Source organism: Triturus cristatus, chromosome 12 (assembly GCF_964204655.1).
Source record: "Triturus cristatus chromosome 12, aTriCri1.1, whole genome shotgun sequence".
In the NCBI taxonomy this organism is placed as follows: Eukaryota; Metazoa; Chordata; class Amphibia; order Caudata; family Salamandridae; genus Triturus; species Triturus cristatus.
In genome coordinates, this window is record NC_140595.1 from 777,046,114 (window position 1) to 777,060,890 (window position 14,777).

The 14,777-nt window shown below is 47.3% G+C and overlaps 1 protein-coding gene across 1 annotated transcript in view; it reads left to right on the plus strand.

Moving 5' to 3' along the window:
* The window catches only part of KDM6B (lysine demethylase 6B), a 950,060-nt gene that overhangs the window by 329,539 nt on the left and 605,744 nt on the right, over window positions 1–14,777 (plus strand). Inside the window, exon 2 of the mRNA XM_085639043.1 lies at window positions 11,114–11,232. The gene's annotated coding sequence lies outside the window, so the exon portion shown is untranslated. The remainder of the gene's footprint in view (window positions 1–11,113; window positions 11,233–14,777) is intronic.

The window sequence follows — 14,777 nt, forward strand, 5'->3', positions numbered from 1 at the left end:
TTAAAAAATTTCACTCGTATTTTGTGTGTGTAACTTTTTAAAACTCACCTGCACTAAAGCGCTGCCCTCACGCGCCAGCAGACCCTCTAGGCACTCCTGAGACAGCGGCAATTCAGCGCTGAGACAGGAATCACAAATTACCCGCCATCGCGGTTCGAAGGCGAGCCACGCCCCCTGCGAGGCCACGCCCACAACATCGCCATAAATGTGTCGGCCACACAAGCGCAGCGGTCGAGCGCAGCGGGAGCGCCGTTTGCGCGCCGAAGGCGCGCTTAAGGCAAGCTCGTCTGCGCTCGTCCGCGTCTCGGCAGCGCCTGGTGAGCCACTTGCGGCCCTGATATCCCCGTCCACCAGCAACGCACCTCACTTGACGCGCGAGGCTCTACTCCTCCGTAGAGACTTCGCCCATGAGGGGCATTTGACCTTCCAAGACACCGCCTATCCTCTGCACGACTTTGCGCGCAAAGGCTTAATCACAGCTGGCCTGCTGAACGTAAGGTCCCTGCCCAAACACTCCCACGAAATCGCCCTGCTCATAGATAATCATCATCTTGATGTTCTATTCCTCACGGAAACATGGACCCACTCCGACTGCAACATAGATCTGGACTGGGCCTGTCCACAAGACTTCAAGATCCTGCATCTCCCTCGACCTAAGGGGCGGGGCGGTGGTGTTGGTGCAATCTACAGAGCATCTTGGTCAGTCAAAACTATTGCCATGGACCCAGTGGTCGGGACCGAAATACTCGGCCTTTCAATGGACTGTCTTCTCGGTACTACCTTCACAGCGGTGATTTGTTACCGCCCGCCGGGAACGTTTAATGCTACTCAGCAGCAGTCGCTTCTCACCACCCTCACCAATATGGCTACCTCCCACAATAACTTGATTGTCCTGGGCGACTTTAACCTTTGGCCCAACGGCAGCCTAGATTCCGCCCTCAACAATCTCCTAGTGTCTTGCGAAGGAATGAAACTCTCCCAGCTAGTGGACAAACCCACTCACATAGCAGGGCACCAGCTAGACTTAATTTTTTCCTCCCCACAGCTGGCTACTCTGAGCGACATTCTACCAATGTGCTGGACTGATCATGCCCTGATCAAATTTCACATAGTAGGCAGCAGGTATGGCAAACCGGCTTTCCACGGTCATATACCTCCATACAGAGACTGGAAGGTCCTAGACAAACTCAGACTGAATGGCCCAGTGTTTGAGGTAGAGGATAGTTTCTCTACTACACAATCGGTGGAGGCTAACTATCTATCCCTTAGTTCAAGGATTTCCAGCACTGCGGAACACCTCGTCCCTCTGAAAAAGGGTAAACCCCAGAGACGAGCCCCGGCCCCCTGGTTTGATGACTCCTTAAGAGTTCTCAAACTAGCTTGTAGGCATGCTGAGAGAAAATGGAGGCAGGATTACTCTGACACTCATAAAACCATCTGGAAAACACACCTCCGGAAGTATAAAACTGCCATTGCCCTAAACAAGACGAAACATTACTGCTCTATTATTTCCAATGCCACAAACAGCTCAAAGAGTATTTTTCAAATACTCAAAAATCTGACCAACCCGGATTGTGTTACTTCCACACAACCTCCCACCCAAGCCCTCTGCGATAATCTTGCAGTGTTCTTTATCAATAAAATAAACACCATCATCCATAACCTGGAATCACCCCCCTCATCTGAAACCGATGAATTGCCGAGACCAGACACCAGCCCTCGGAACCTGTCGCTCCCCGGCTCTGGCCCTCTGGCTAGAATGGAGGCATTCCCTCCGATCCCGGCTGTCGAGTTTGAAAGACTTGTGCTTGGTATTACTTCGGGCTCCCCACTTGACCCCCTACCTCCAAAAATATGGAAAAACTTTGGTATGGAACTTTTCGACACCTTGCGCCTAATCTGCAATCAGTCCCTGCAGAGTGGCTTTGTTCCCACCCCTTGGAAAAAGGCACTAGTCACTCCCCTTTTAAAGAAACCCTCCCTGAGCCCAGACTGTCTTTCCAATTACCGACCCATTTCCCTGCTGCCTTTTCCAGCGAAGGTCGCCGAGCGTTGGGTCAGTTCATGTCTGTCCACCCACCTGGAACAAAATAACCTCCTTGACGACTACCAGTTTGGTTTCCGTCCCGCCCACGGCACAGAAACAGCAGTTTTGACTGCCATGGAAGACCTTCGAATGCGTGCAGACAGGAACCAGCCAGTGGCTCTGATACTGCTGGACCTGTCTGCCGCATTCGACACGGTCAACCATGCTAGGCTGCTGCAGAGACTTATGGAAGTGGGAGTGGAAGGCACTGCATTGCTTTGGCTTCACTCCTATCTTCGGGACAGAAGACAGGCTGTCTCTCTCCCCCCTTTTCGGTCCGCCTTTGCAGCAGTTCCCCAGGGAGTCCCCCAGGGCTCCTCCATCAGCCCTATCCTCTTCAATGTGTATCTTATACCGCTAATCAAATTGATCCAATCATTTGGGGTCAAAACAATTAATTACGCGGATGACACACAGCTCATCCTCTCGTGGGAAGGTGAAGATGCCATCCCGTTCTCAACCTTCCACGACTGCTTAAGAGAGACGGCCGGATGGCTACATAGTAACTCCCTCCAGTTCAACGCCGCGAAAACGGAGGTCCTGTTCTGCTCCGGCACTAAGATACCCCGTCAGTTCCCACATGAATTCTGGCCCCCGGAGTTCAGTGTCAAACCTCTACCAGTGCCTTCCGTGCGCAACCTGGGAGCCATGTTGAACAACAACCTAAGTATGGAAACCCAGGTGACAAAAACTGTGGGGATCTGCACTGCCCTGCTCCGATCACTGCGGAAAATCTTGCCTCTTCTCCCGGCACAAGCCAGGGCGTCGATAGTCAGGTGTACGATACTCAGTCGCCTTGATTATTGCAACGCCCTGCTCCTGGAGTCTCCAGTCACGATGCTGGACCGACTTCAGCGAATTCAATCTGCCGCCGCCAAGCTGGCTCTTGGCTGGACGAGAAGGGCCTCAGCCACAGCTGCTCTGGCTGAGCTCCACTGGCTGCCCCTGAAACAAAGAGTGGCATTCAAGTCCCTCTGCATTGTCTTTAAGGCTCTGCACGGACTTGGACCCAAACCTCTGCAAGCCCTGTTCCAATGGTACACACCTGCGAGAAACCTACGTTCTTCTTCTGCTTGTCTGGTAAAGGTACCCAGATTTAACAGAACTAGAACAGGGGGCCGATCGTTCAGCGTAGCCGCGGCCAAGCTTTGGAACACCCTACCCACTGACATACGTCAGACTCCACAGCTTCTCCCTTTTAGGAGACGCATTAAGACTTGGCTCTTCCCCAAATAAACTGTCAGCCCGACTGTTCTCCCGGTCTACCGTCAACAGAGTATTTTCCAGCGCCAGGAAGCCTGCAAGGTGTCAGTTCGCGCTTTACAAATTCTCTAAATAAATAAATAAATAAATAAGGGCTTTTGTGTGACCACATGTCGAATTCTGAGAAAAGTAAAAGGGTGAAAACAGGTGTTTGGAACCAGGCGAAGTACTGGGGTGTACCCTAGGGAAATGGGAGAGGTAGACGTTTGCTAGGTAACTGAAAGGAGAAACAATCTGAGCAAACTGAAACACTGGAAAAAGACTGTTCCAGCAACACACGTCTGTAGGAGTGAGTACCCATTATTAGTCGATGTAATTTAGATCAGGTCAACACTAGTACAAACTTTTTCTTTATTACACTGACTTTTCGGAAGGCAGGCAATAAATATACTGTAGCTAACATTTTTTTAATGAATTAAAGTGTATGTGGCTGTGGTAAGTAAGACCTTACACCAGGAGCAAAAGTTATGCTGAGTTGAGTAACCGCAAGAAAGTTACTTACCGGTAACTAACTACAGTTCTTCAACATTTGTATTTTTCATAGATTCACATGTTTGAATTATTCCAAGTCTTCAGGCTGGATCCCTTGAGAGTCCCTTTTTAACAGAGCAGTTTACACGTAAACTCAATCAACAGGAACAGCCATGGACACTATCTGTAGTCTATCAGGCACATTTTCTCATCGGACTCTGACCAGTGAAGATGAGCGACTCGCTCACCGCTTCAACTCCTCAGAGAGGCTCCAATTGGTTGATTGCCAAGGATCCTCAAGAGTAGTGATTCGCAGCCTCGGTAATGGGACAGGGGGTTGCATGTGAATCCATGAATAATACCAGTGCTGGAGACCTTAAAGGAAAGTAACGATTTAGTGCCCAACACTGGATCTTTCATAAATTTACTGCTCAAATTAATTTCATTTTTCCCTACACTAATTCACCACTAATCCTTTTTGGGTTCCGGAGTAGCATGCTACTTGCCGTAAAAGAGCTTCGACACCTCGTCGGAGGTTGTAAGCGCTATACAAATGCAATTCCAATGACTCACATAGCAGTATCACAGGTACTCGAACATTGGGAATGTTGAGCACTCCATTGAATACAATGGAATGCTCCGGGCTACTAATGGCCGGTTGAAGCCCAGAGCATCAACATTCCAATGTTTGTGTGGAGTCCGGACTTCAGCCTGGGGATAGATGCTCTTTAAATAGCCGCGCTTTGCAGACCGAGCTCTGATGAGACAAACCTGGAATATCTGATGCTCCTGCGGGCGTAAAGGCCAGAGTGGCATGTCAGGAATGCGACCAGGGGTTCATTGCAACCTGCTGCCAGAAAATGCTGTCTAGAGATATACAGTGTACTGGAAAACAGAGCCACACAGCAAAGTGGTGCACAGAAGAACTGCAGTGCACTCTAGCAGAGTATCCAATTAAAATGAAGAACCTGTGCACTGGAAACTGATGCCCAATAACACTAAGCGGCAACAGACTTGAGACTGAAAGAGGACTGCAAAGACGGAGCTAGAAAGCAGACTAGATCTGCCCACGGGGTGATCTGGCCTTCAATAAAAATGAGGTGGACTTTCCATACACCTCCCAGGATAAAGAGGTTACAGCACATCACAAAATGCAGAGTTACTGACCTTGTCCAATGGTGTTAAAAAAGCCACATGAAGAGGGAGCCCTACTGCCATCTTCCATTTTGTTCTCTTTGGTCGAAGTGGATGACGGGTTAGGTGCCTAACTGCTGAGCTTGAGCACTCATGAAGTAATTGGCTTTGAATAGATTATCGCGTGTAACTGTACATTAAACAGGAAGTATTCTCGTAGTAGTTAATCTTATTTTTTAATTCACACAAACGGTAACAATTATTTTCCAGAACTCCACTCCTGGATTGTCCAATCGGGATCAAAGTCTATGCGGAAGCAGGGAAGAATTGTGTTCCTTATTCTTTTATCGGTAATCCTACACACATAAGGATAACATCAGCATCATTGTGGCATTTGATAAAATGATCTCCTGATTGCCTCTTCTCCAAATAGTCTATCCAGAAGTACAGTTGATTCCTTGACTCCATCTTTATGTTCCCTCTTCGGTTTATTAAAGGACATAGCCTTGTCAATCTCAAAGATGTTAATTCCTAACCCAGAATTGCCAATAAGCTTTTACAAATCATAAGCACAAGACTGTCTCATAGCCTTAACGAATAAAGTTTTCCTTCATTACATTGACGATTAATGTCTCACAGGAACCTTAGCACACATGCTGAGTTACTGGAGTCCACACATCAAGGCCTAGTTCCTGCCCCGATAGCATGAATCATTGAGTTTTGTTGTTAGCACTATTTTGAATTAAATAACTTAAATCTTTAAAACTGCATATCTCGGGTTCCACTGATTGGATTTTTGGTGTTTTGGTCTAAAATAATTTACTACGTTTTACTCTAATTTGTTTTTTTTTTTTTTTAAAAAGAAAACCTTCCAATGTTTGTTCGACGGCCTTATGGAGCAGAGAGGATTTTAACCCCCCTTGGGTTCCGTGAGGCCTTTGTTTTACAAATTAGAACATTCTGCTCCCTAGAGGCGGAAGGTTCGAATGGCCTTAGAGCCCTCCGTAGCAGACTCTACCAGCCATTAAAGGCCCTCTTCCTTGTTAAAGGCCTTCGGCTCAGGCCTTTAACACTGGAGCGGGCCTTTAATGGCCAGTAGAGCCGGCTACGGCGGGTTCTAAGGCTAATAGTATAAGCATAAACAGGTAGACATGAAGGCCAACTTATGGCAGAGGTTGTGCAGCATTCCTCCTTGCCACTGCCTTCTCAGATGTAGTCTGGATTTTGAGTCAGTAATCTTTTAACGTGTGGATGGAAGCCTTTGTTATTGCCTTTCAAATGTCCTTCTGGAGTGCTCCAGGGAAAAAATGCAGCTACGCCTGTTGTTGAAGCAGCACCTATTCTGAGTCAGAGAGGCTGTCAAGCATTGGCAGAAGATGCAAGGTCTGATGTAGCAGGCACTGTCCTTCGAGAAAGGGTAACCTTTGTTGGAATTACCATGGGAATCAAAAAGTTGTTCTGACTTTCTAACGTCCCTTGTTCTAGCATTGAAAAGCATCAACCATTGTGAAAGACCCAGAGAACGTAGGCCTTCTTCTACAGGAGTAGACTGTTGAACAAAGGCCTTCTGAATAAGCTGGAGACCTCTGCGCTCCAGCATGCTGATGTGCAGTCCTTTCTCCTCAGATGTCCACAGACCGCATGTGGAAAGATCTTGTAGGTTAGCGACTCTCCCCTTGAAAGCATCGATCGTAAGTTTAAACTGCTCCCTGTCTAGCATTTAAGGTTTTAGTGCTAAAGGTAATCCTTAGGAACGTGTCAAGACTTATGAAGTAAAATAATTTTGTATGAGGGTAAGCTGTGTAAATTGCCCTCACCCCACAAAGGTCGATAGGCCTGAAGAGAGGCTTTGTTTCGGAAGGTCGGTCAGGCACCCAAGTACAAAAAAAGTGCAGAAACTGTTTACTTCCTACACCTACAGAGGGATCCAATGGCGAAGACTGGGTGGAAAAAAATATCCGCTTTCTACAGGAAAGAGCAGAGCTGCGAGGTTTACCTGTTAGAGTGACATGCCATAAAAGATCGGACTCTTTGCACGTTTGTGAGGAGTTGGCGGCCTAGTCTCTCGACCTTATTGGGCAAATAGCATGTCTTAAAATGAGGTAGATAGGCTATAGATAGTCCATGGCTTTTGAGAATGTCTACATGAATTTATATGAAGATTGACCACTGGTGTTTCCATTCTAACGGGGAATCATTGAAGCTGGGAAATGTATTGTATCCAGTGCTGGAGAAGTTATTTATCAAAGGAACTTAGAAACCCAGATAATGTAAGCGCAAGTTACGTTTTGCAGCCTCCTACCAATGCAGGTAATACAGGACTGCATACACACAGGTAATTTATTGCAGGATCTGAGTGTTAGGTAATGCAGGCTACTGCAGGCACAGTTATTACTTCTAATAGCTTATCTGAAACTTAAATGTCACTGGACAATATGATCCCAGGTATGTATTGTAAGAAAGTGGCTCTGTATACTGTTCTCAAATAGGTACAGTGTGCAGAGTCCACAGTCCCCAGAGGTTTGGCAGAGGCTAAAGTTAGATATACCCTTACTCTCTAAAGTGGTAGCTTGGTCCAGCAGTAAGGCAGTATCAGAGGACAGTGTAAAGCATTTGTGGTACACACTCAGTCAGCAAATGGTCTCACACACTCAAGAACTGAACTCTAGGCCAATGGTTTTGTATAAAAATATATATGGTTGTTTTATTTTAGAACCAACAATAGATTTCAAAATATACTTTCTCTGAATGAGAGGCTTTATATAAATACACAGTTGTTGCAATAGGCAACACAATTTCAAACGCAATAATACATTGAGCTCAATGGGAATTTCTAGTTAAATGCAATTAGTTACTTTGAGGATTTATTTTCTAACCACAGGACTGGATCCTGGATTCAGTCATGGGACATTTCCTGTAAATAGTTGAGTAAAAGTGTTTTGGTTACAGTAGTGATTTTTAAGCAATATTTTGGTATTTTAAAAGTTGGCACTTAGAAACTTTTTCTCATAGAATCACCAATGTTATACTATGGGAGGAATTTCACTTAGCAGGCAAGTGGGGTTATTACTTTTTCTAACTCAGTGTTGGATCCTGGAAACAGTTGATCATTAAGGAATATTTGTACGTTTGCAAAATTGACACTTAGAAACTTTTTCAGCAAAAACTAGGCAATGTTATCCTATGGGAGGCAGGGGGGCCTTGGTTGGTGGCTGCTGGCTAGCAGGCCACGCGGCTGTGGGAGCTGGGCTCCTGGTCACTTGCTCAGGGCAAATGGGGAAGTAGAGTAGAGTTTGCACTGCCAGGGGCACTCGGGCTGCTGGGTGCTTTTGAGCCGTCTGGCGCTCAATGGATTGCAATGGAGAAGTTAAAAAACTAACAAAGGCTGCAAGCTCGAGGACGAAGATTCTTCAGGTGTGACCACCACTTCGAGAGGTAAGTTGGGTAGTTGGAGGATAGGTAGGCACCCAGGAGTTGGGCACAGGGGGCCGCAGGGCGCCGGGTGCAGGGGTGCCTTTTGGTGTCGGGAAATCTTGCCCTCTGCTGGTCGGGGTTGGAGGGCTCCCTGGTTCTGAGGCTGCAGGTGTCGTCAGGAGCGTCGAGGTGGGTCCTTGGGTGCTGGATTCGGGGTCACAGTCGCCAGGGGGACATCCTCGGGGTCTTTGTCCACTCCAGCACAGGCCAGGCTTGGCGGGTGCAGAGTGTGAGCAGGGTTTGCGGTTCCTGGCTGATGCCAGGGGTCAGTTACTTGCTTTGAGCAGTACCACTGCTCGTGAGAATCCCAGTTGCTTAGAGTTACAAGGTAGCGAGGTCCTCTGGGGTTTGTGAGGTTGCTGGCCACTGGAGATGCTGGGCTTTAGCAGGAGCAGGTTTGAGGGTCGACAGGCCGGTAGGGCTGGGGCCAAAGCAGTTGGTGTTTTCCTCTTGTGAGCAGCTGCACGGCAGGTCTTCTTGTCTTTTGATCTTCTTTGCTGTTTCGGAATCTGGATCTAAGGAAGTAAGGTTCAGGGTGCCCCTAAATACTAAATTTAGGGGCGTTACAGGTAGCTAAAGGGCAGGGACCACTGAGTCCCTGCCCTGGGGTGGGTACACCCCCTATCCTGCCACTCTCCTGTGGGAGGGGGCAGTGGCCTAGTCCTGATAGGGCAGGGCTTCCCATCTTCAAGATAGCGAGAGCCCGGAGATGTGCTTCACCTCGCTTCTCCCACCTGAGGGGTTGGATTGGCAGAGGCTGGCAAACCCCCTATCCTTCCTTGGGGTTTCCGGCCAGTCTTCCTGCCAAAGTGGGGGTTAGAATCAGTAGGGGCCAGTTGCATAGTACAGCAAGTGGCCTGGAGAAGCTCACAAAGGCGGCATGCCTTTGAAGCTTCCCCTGCCCATCCTTGGGGAGGAGACCTAGCACCTCGCCCAGGATGTGCATTGTTGCAGGCCCAGGAAAGCAATGGCTCTCTACCCAGGGGTCCAGCAACATGTCTGCTGTGTGGCAGCCTAGGCAGCCCCTCAGACAAGATGTGGATTGTAGGTTAGGTTCAGGGGGCATCTCTAAGATGCCCTCTGTCGTGCATTGTACATTAAATCCCACACTGCCATCAATGCGGGTCTAATGTGCTTAGAAGTTTGATACCAAACTTCTCAGTCTTCAGTGGAGCCATCATGGTGCTGTGAAATTCGTGTTGACGATCTCCCAGCACCATATACTCCTAAATGGCAGTACTGCACTTGCAGTGCTCAGGAATGGACCTGGGTACTGTAGGGGCACAGGGCTCATGCACCTGTACCCACACCACTAGCATAGGGCACCCAGCTAGAGGGGTGGCTGATGTATGCCAGGGCAGTGTGTGTTGTGGGCACGGCGCACAGGGATGTGTGCCATGTCGACTCTGTTTTGTTCTGTACCCAGACACTCAGCCTGCAAGGGCAGTGTGTGTGTGTGTGTGTGTGTGTGTGTGTCAGGGTACAGGGCCTCTAAGGGTGGCACAATAAGTGCTGCAGCCCTTAGGGGTCTTCCCTAGTCACAAGGCCCTGGGTACCATTTACCAGGGGCTGACATGTGGCCGGAGTTTGCCAATTTGGGTTTAGGTTTCAGCACAGTTTTAGGGAAGAAACATAGGCCCTGGGTACCTGATTTGCAGGAGCCCAGTGCACACTCAAAGTACATTCAGCAATTCAGCAAAAAGTGGGGGCATACCATGCAAGAACGATGGCACTTTCTCACATGTATCTTGCTAAGGTAGGCTTTCTGGCCAAAGTACAACTTATTTGTCTTGGTGATTTGAGGGGCTCAGAAGATACCTGACTATATATGTGCCCAGGTTATATATATCAAGTACTTTAGAGGGGACAAAACTACAGGAGTAGATTTTACTCATCGATTTAGAGGCTCACGTGACATGAGCCCGAGTACCAGGTTTTTTCTTCTTTATTTCATAACAAATTTTATTGTGTTTCCATGGCACATGATGGGCTGAGCCCACCGCATACATTGTAAATACAGATTGGATTAGAGAGTACCAATTGTTCTTAAACAACAACATAGCCTGCAAACCAGCAGGCCCGACAACTGGAACTTGAAACAGGCTACCACGCAGTTCACTGAACGCAAGATGTCTAGATGTATATTTGTTGACGACAGAGCTGCAATTTGGCCATCTTAGTAGTCAGATAGATGTATGGGCCGAATTTAATGGAGGGTCTGTTTGCGGCAGAGGAGGTAGATCTATGACCGAGTACCAGTTTTAGTTATCCACTCAGTGATGCGATGTATAGAGCAGCATTAGCCATTACTTGAACTCTTAGCGCTTGCAGTTGGAATTCATCCAGTAGAGGTTCTCCACAAGGGGATTCTAGGATTCTGTTGTCAACCATGGTGAGTGTGGGTTAACCCAATGGAGGCGTCGATAACGGGAGGGAGATTGGTATGGCAACCTACCACCCTAAACCATGTGTATGTGGAGTGAGTAGTGGGTTTTTTCCGGGGGTAGTTTGGGTGTTGAGGCACTGCGCTCAAGCCATCCCAGCTGCTGTTTACCTACTACAAGTTTAGAAGTGTTATTGCTAACCAAGCAATCAAGTGATTCATGTTCGCTCGTTCACACACTCACATGACCTCCTTTGTAGAAAATGTTAATGTTTTCTTGTTTTATTCTGTTTTGAACACAGGAACTAAAGCATCCTGGTTTGATGAGGAGGAGAAGGAAAGCAAGAATGGGAGTACATCATGTCTGCTCCATTGGGCAAGTTCCGCCACTTTGCTGCAGAACACAAGATGAGTGACACAGGTAAGGTGGTCTGCTGCGTTCTATGTATTGGATTATCTTAGAGTGAAATGTTTATAGTCCATCTTGATTGTTGGTAAGAACATTCTTTGGATCATGGCTTCCCACAGCTGTGAGGCCCCACCTGAACCATTTTTCTAGATCTGTGTTTGTTCTAGTGCGCTTGACAATCGTGCAATGCAATTGGAGGTGTTCTATGATGTGTTGGGTCTTTGTCCTCTGACATTAGGGTAACAGCCCCTTTCTGAGTGAGGACGGCTACAGTCCTTTCAAGATGGGCTGCGCGATAAGTTGTGGTGGCAGTAGAATTCCAGCCCATGGACACAGGCCTATTTAAGTGTTCCTCTTCTTAAAGATGACTCCTGGCTTTGTGCAGTAAAGGTTGTTTCCAGTTCCAATAAACGAGTTCTCTTCAGTTCACATGTGTGGAACATCTATGAAGGATGTGTGTTGTGTTTATAGAGGGTTCAGTTGGGCCTTGTGGTTCATGGATAGGCTGGTGAGGTCTGTTTGTTCTTGCTGCACACATTTGTGGTCTCCTATTTGTGAGCTGGTTATGTCAATCTTGGACATAAAGGTGGCTATATGTATCTTAAGCATACCATCCCTTTTTTTCTCCCATCTCCGAAACATGCATACCTATTGGGTTTGGAGGTTTTCCAGCTCATTCTTTTTGACTTCTGTGAAACTCGCCCATCCACCATATCCTACGTTCTAGCCATCTGTGACCATAGCTACAAATGCAGCGCTGAGTCTTATCCAATACTGTGACATCTAGAACAGTTAGAACTTGTCCGGGAAGTTTGGGCAAGCCAGCAAAATGTGGCCAGAAACAAGGAACGAAAGCTCCTTCAGCACGGGAGAAACTCAAACTTTTGAATATTTTAGAATCAGGTTCACGTCTTTTCTACCAGAGGGTATATTGGACCTTTCAGCAAGCAGTGGCTTAGACCTCTCAGCCAGGCCTCCTCAGTAAGAGAGGATGGCTAATGATGCCTGGATACACACATAGGAGAGACAACATTGAACTAGGAGTAGAACCTCTGTGTGGTTACCATTCTCCCTCCAGACTGAGCCTACATTTGGGAAGTCTTTGGAGTCGCCTTGCTGCTGTGACAAATGGAGAGGAGAGCCTAAATTCTTGGTGAGTTATCAAACTATCTACAAAGAGGAACTGGTCTGATCCACAGAAATAACTGCACAAGGCACAGGTGACTTAAAGGTGTGCTTGAGGGCACAGTAATGAACATAAGTTCCTCAGACGCCAAGACGACACAACAATCCACTTGACCAGGAGGAAATTCAGACCTGCAGAAGAGCATCATCATCCCAGTTGAGGAACTGATCTGTTGCCTGTGATCATAACAAGGGTGAACTTGCACCATCCTCAAATCGGTTCTTAGGGTGCCTTTTTCCACCCTCTCACTGGTCCCTGTAAGAGCTGGAGCCAGTGAGACTTCACACTCCTGGCACAGTCTGGCTTAGTTAGCTGAAGGCCACCCTGATGCCGTATCTGCTGGAATTATCTACGGATCCCTGACTCTTCTGAAGAGATCATGTGTTTTAGTCAAGTTCAGAAAATAATGTTTAAGATTATAACCAGCTGGTCTTGGTAGATATTGTAACTCCTGTGGAAACCTCCTGCCCAGCGGGTGCCAGCACACTGGAGAAATTGGACTGCGTCCAGAGGTTTTGAAGATAAACCCCAAAATAGCACATTAGGCTCAACCTAGTGAGTAAAGGCTTACTAGTCCATTTTGGTCCAACTAAAAACATGACTGTGATCGAGGTACTGACCTGGACATTGGTCTCCAGTGAATGTGGACAATTCTACAGTGTTCCTGACCACACTGGGCCACCAGGATATCACCAATAGGAACACTGTAATAAAAACATCAGTGTTTTGTTGAGTGCGACCTAGTTGGATTGATTGAGGAATGCTGGGATACATACTCGTGGGGACACCGCAGCACGTTTCATCCAGGGCTTGAAGGTGTAGGATTACCCTGCCCCGCCATCCTGATGGACCTCCATTAGCCCCTCTTGCCGGCCCACACCATCTTCAGAACCAGTTAATTTACAAAGCCTTCCTGTCCATCCTCTTCGCTTATCTTGCAGAAAAGCTCCCCGTCACTAGTGGTTCTTGGCACACCCACTGCCAGAACACCATCAAACTGCCGACTGGGTGTAAAAATAAACCAGCATTGGCATAGCCAATAGGTCTCGCCTTTGCGACCTTATAAGTGTTTAGCCATGCAACAGTTACATAACTAAACACTTATAAGGTCCCAAAAGCGAGACCTATTGGCTATGCCAAGCGGCCGTGCGCCACAAAAGTGAAAGTGATCGCGATCAAACATCAAAGCGGCCGTGCGGTCGCTAAAGTGAAAGTAATCGCGGTAAAAGTGGCGCGCGCCCGCGCACATGCACTGTAGCTCTAGACTGGCCTGGTAGCACTTTTTGGAGCCATCTCAATAAGTCTCGCCAGACCAGCGCATGCGCTGGGTCAGGCGAGACCTAAAAAGGAAAAACGAGACTGCAGGCCTTTTCCATCTATGCACCCTGGATCTGGAATAACATCCCTGTATCGATCAGGACCCACCTCAATGCCACTCCAGTTTAGGAAAGAGTTGAAGACTCCGCTCTTTAAAGAACACTACAACACAATGCATTCACCATCCACAGTCCAGCTTCCGCTCCTATTACTTGTTGACTCTATGCAGGTCTTTGTTTCTGCACAGTGCTACGCTGCCTTTTGGCTAGATTTGCGCTATAGAAATAGCACCTACATACATACCTCCATCTTTGTTTCTAGCCCTAACCTATTTTAGGGGGGAAATATCTGTTACTCTAACTTTGGTACCAGCATGGTGCCCTTGATTGGTCCAGGACAAACCTATCCCTGAGTCTGTAGCCCTTGATGACATTCAGGCGCCTTTGTGGATTAGTTCTCACTACATCCTGAGCACTCTCCCAGATCCCGAGTTAATCTTAGCAAAGCAACATCGGATAACATTGGCCACAGGTTCAATGTCCATAGAAACCTAGGCTTGGTGCAAGGACGCATTTAGTTTAAATTCATATACAGAGCCAGAAGGTGTTTTTATCTGAATTATCTGATTACCTGTTTGGTTGCATGTCCTCGCTTACCCAAGAGGGTCAAATGAACAAAAGTGGTAACTTGATTGTTCGGTTGGAGTGCATTAGTAATGTGGCGATAGGACACCAGTGGAAAAAAACAGCACTTACAAAAAATACTGACCAGTAGCCACTAGTTGCCACAGGACCCACAAAAAGCAACAGCAAGTAATAGATTATGTTCAGAAGGCTACACGTTTTTCGAAATTGTATCCTTGGGGAGTAAGAGGGTCCATAATCTGGTTATAGCCAAGGTAGTAAAGTAGTAGAAAGACACCTGTTTGGGGCGTTCGGACTGTGGATTAATGTCATTTGGTCCGTGTGAAACTTCAGTATCTTTTCAACAGTTCATAATTTTGTCGCCATGGTATTTGTATTGTCACAGTGTTATTGGTATTGTCACAAATTAA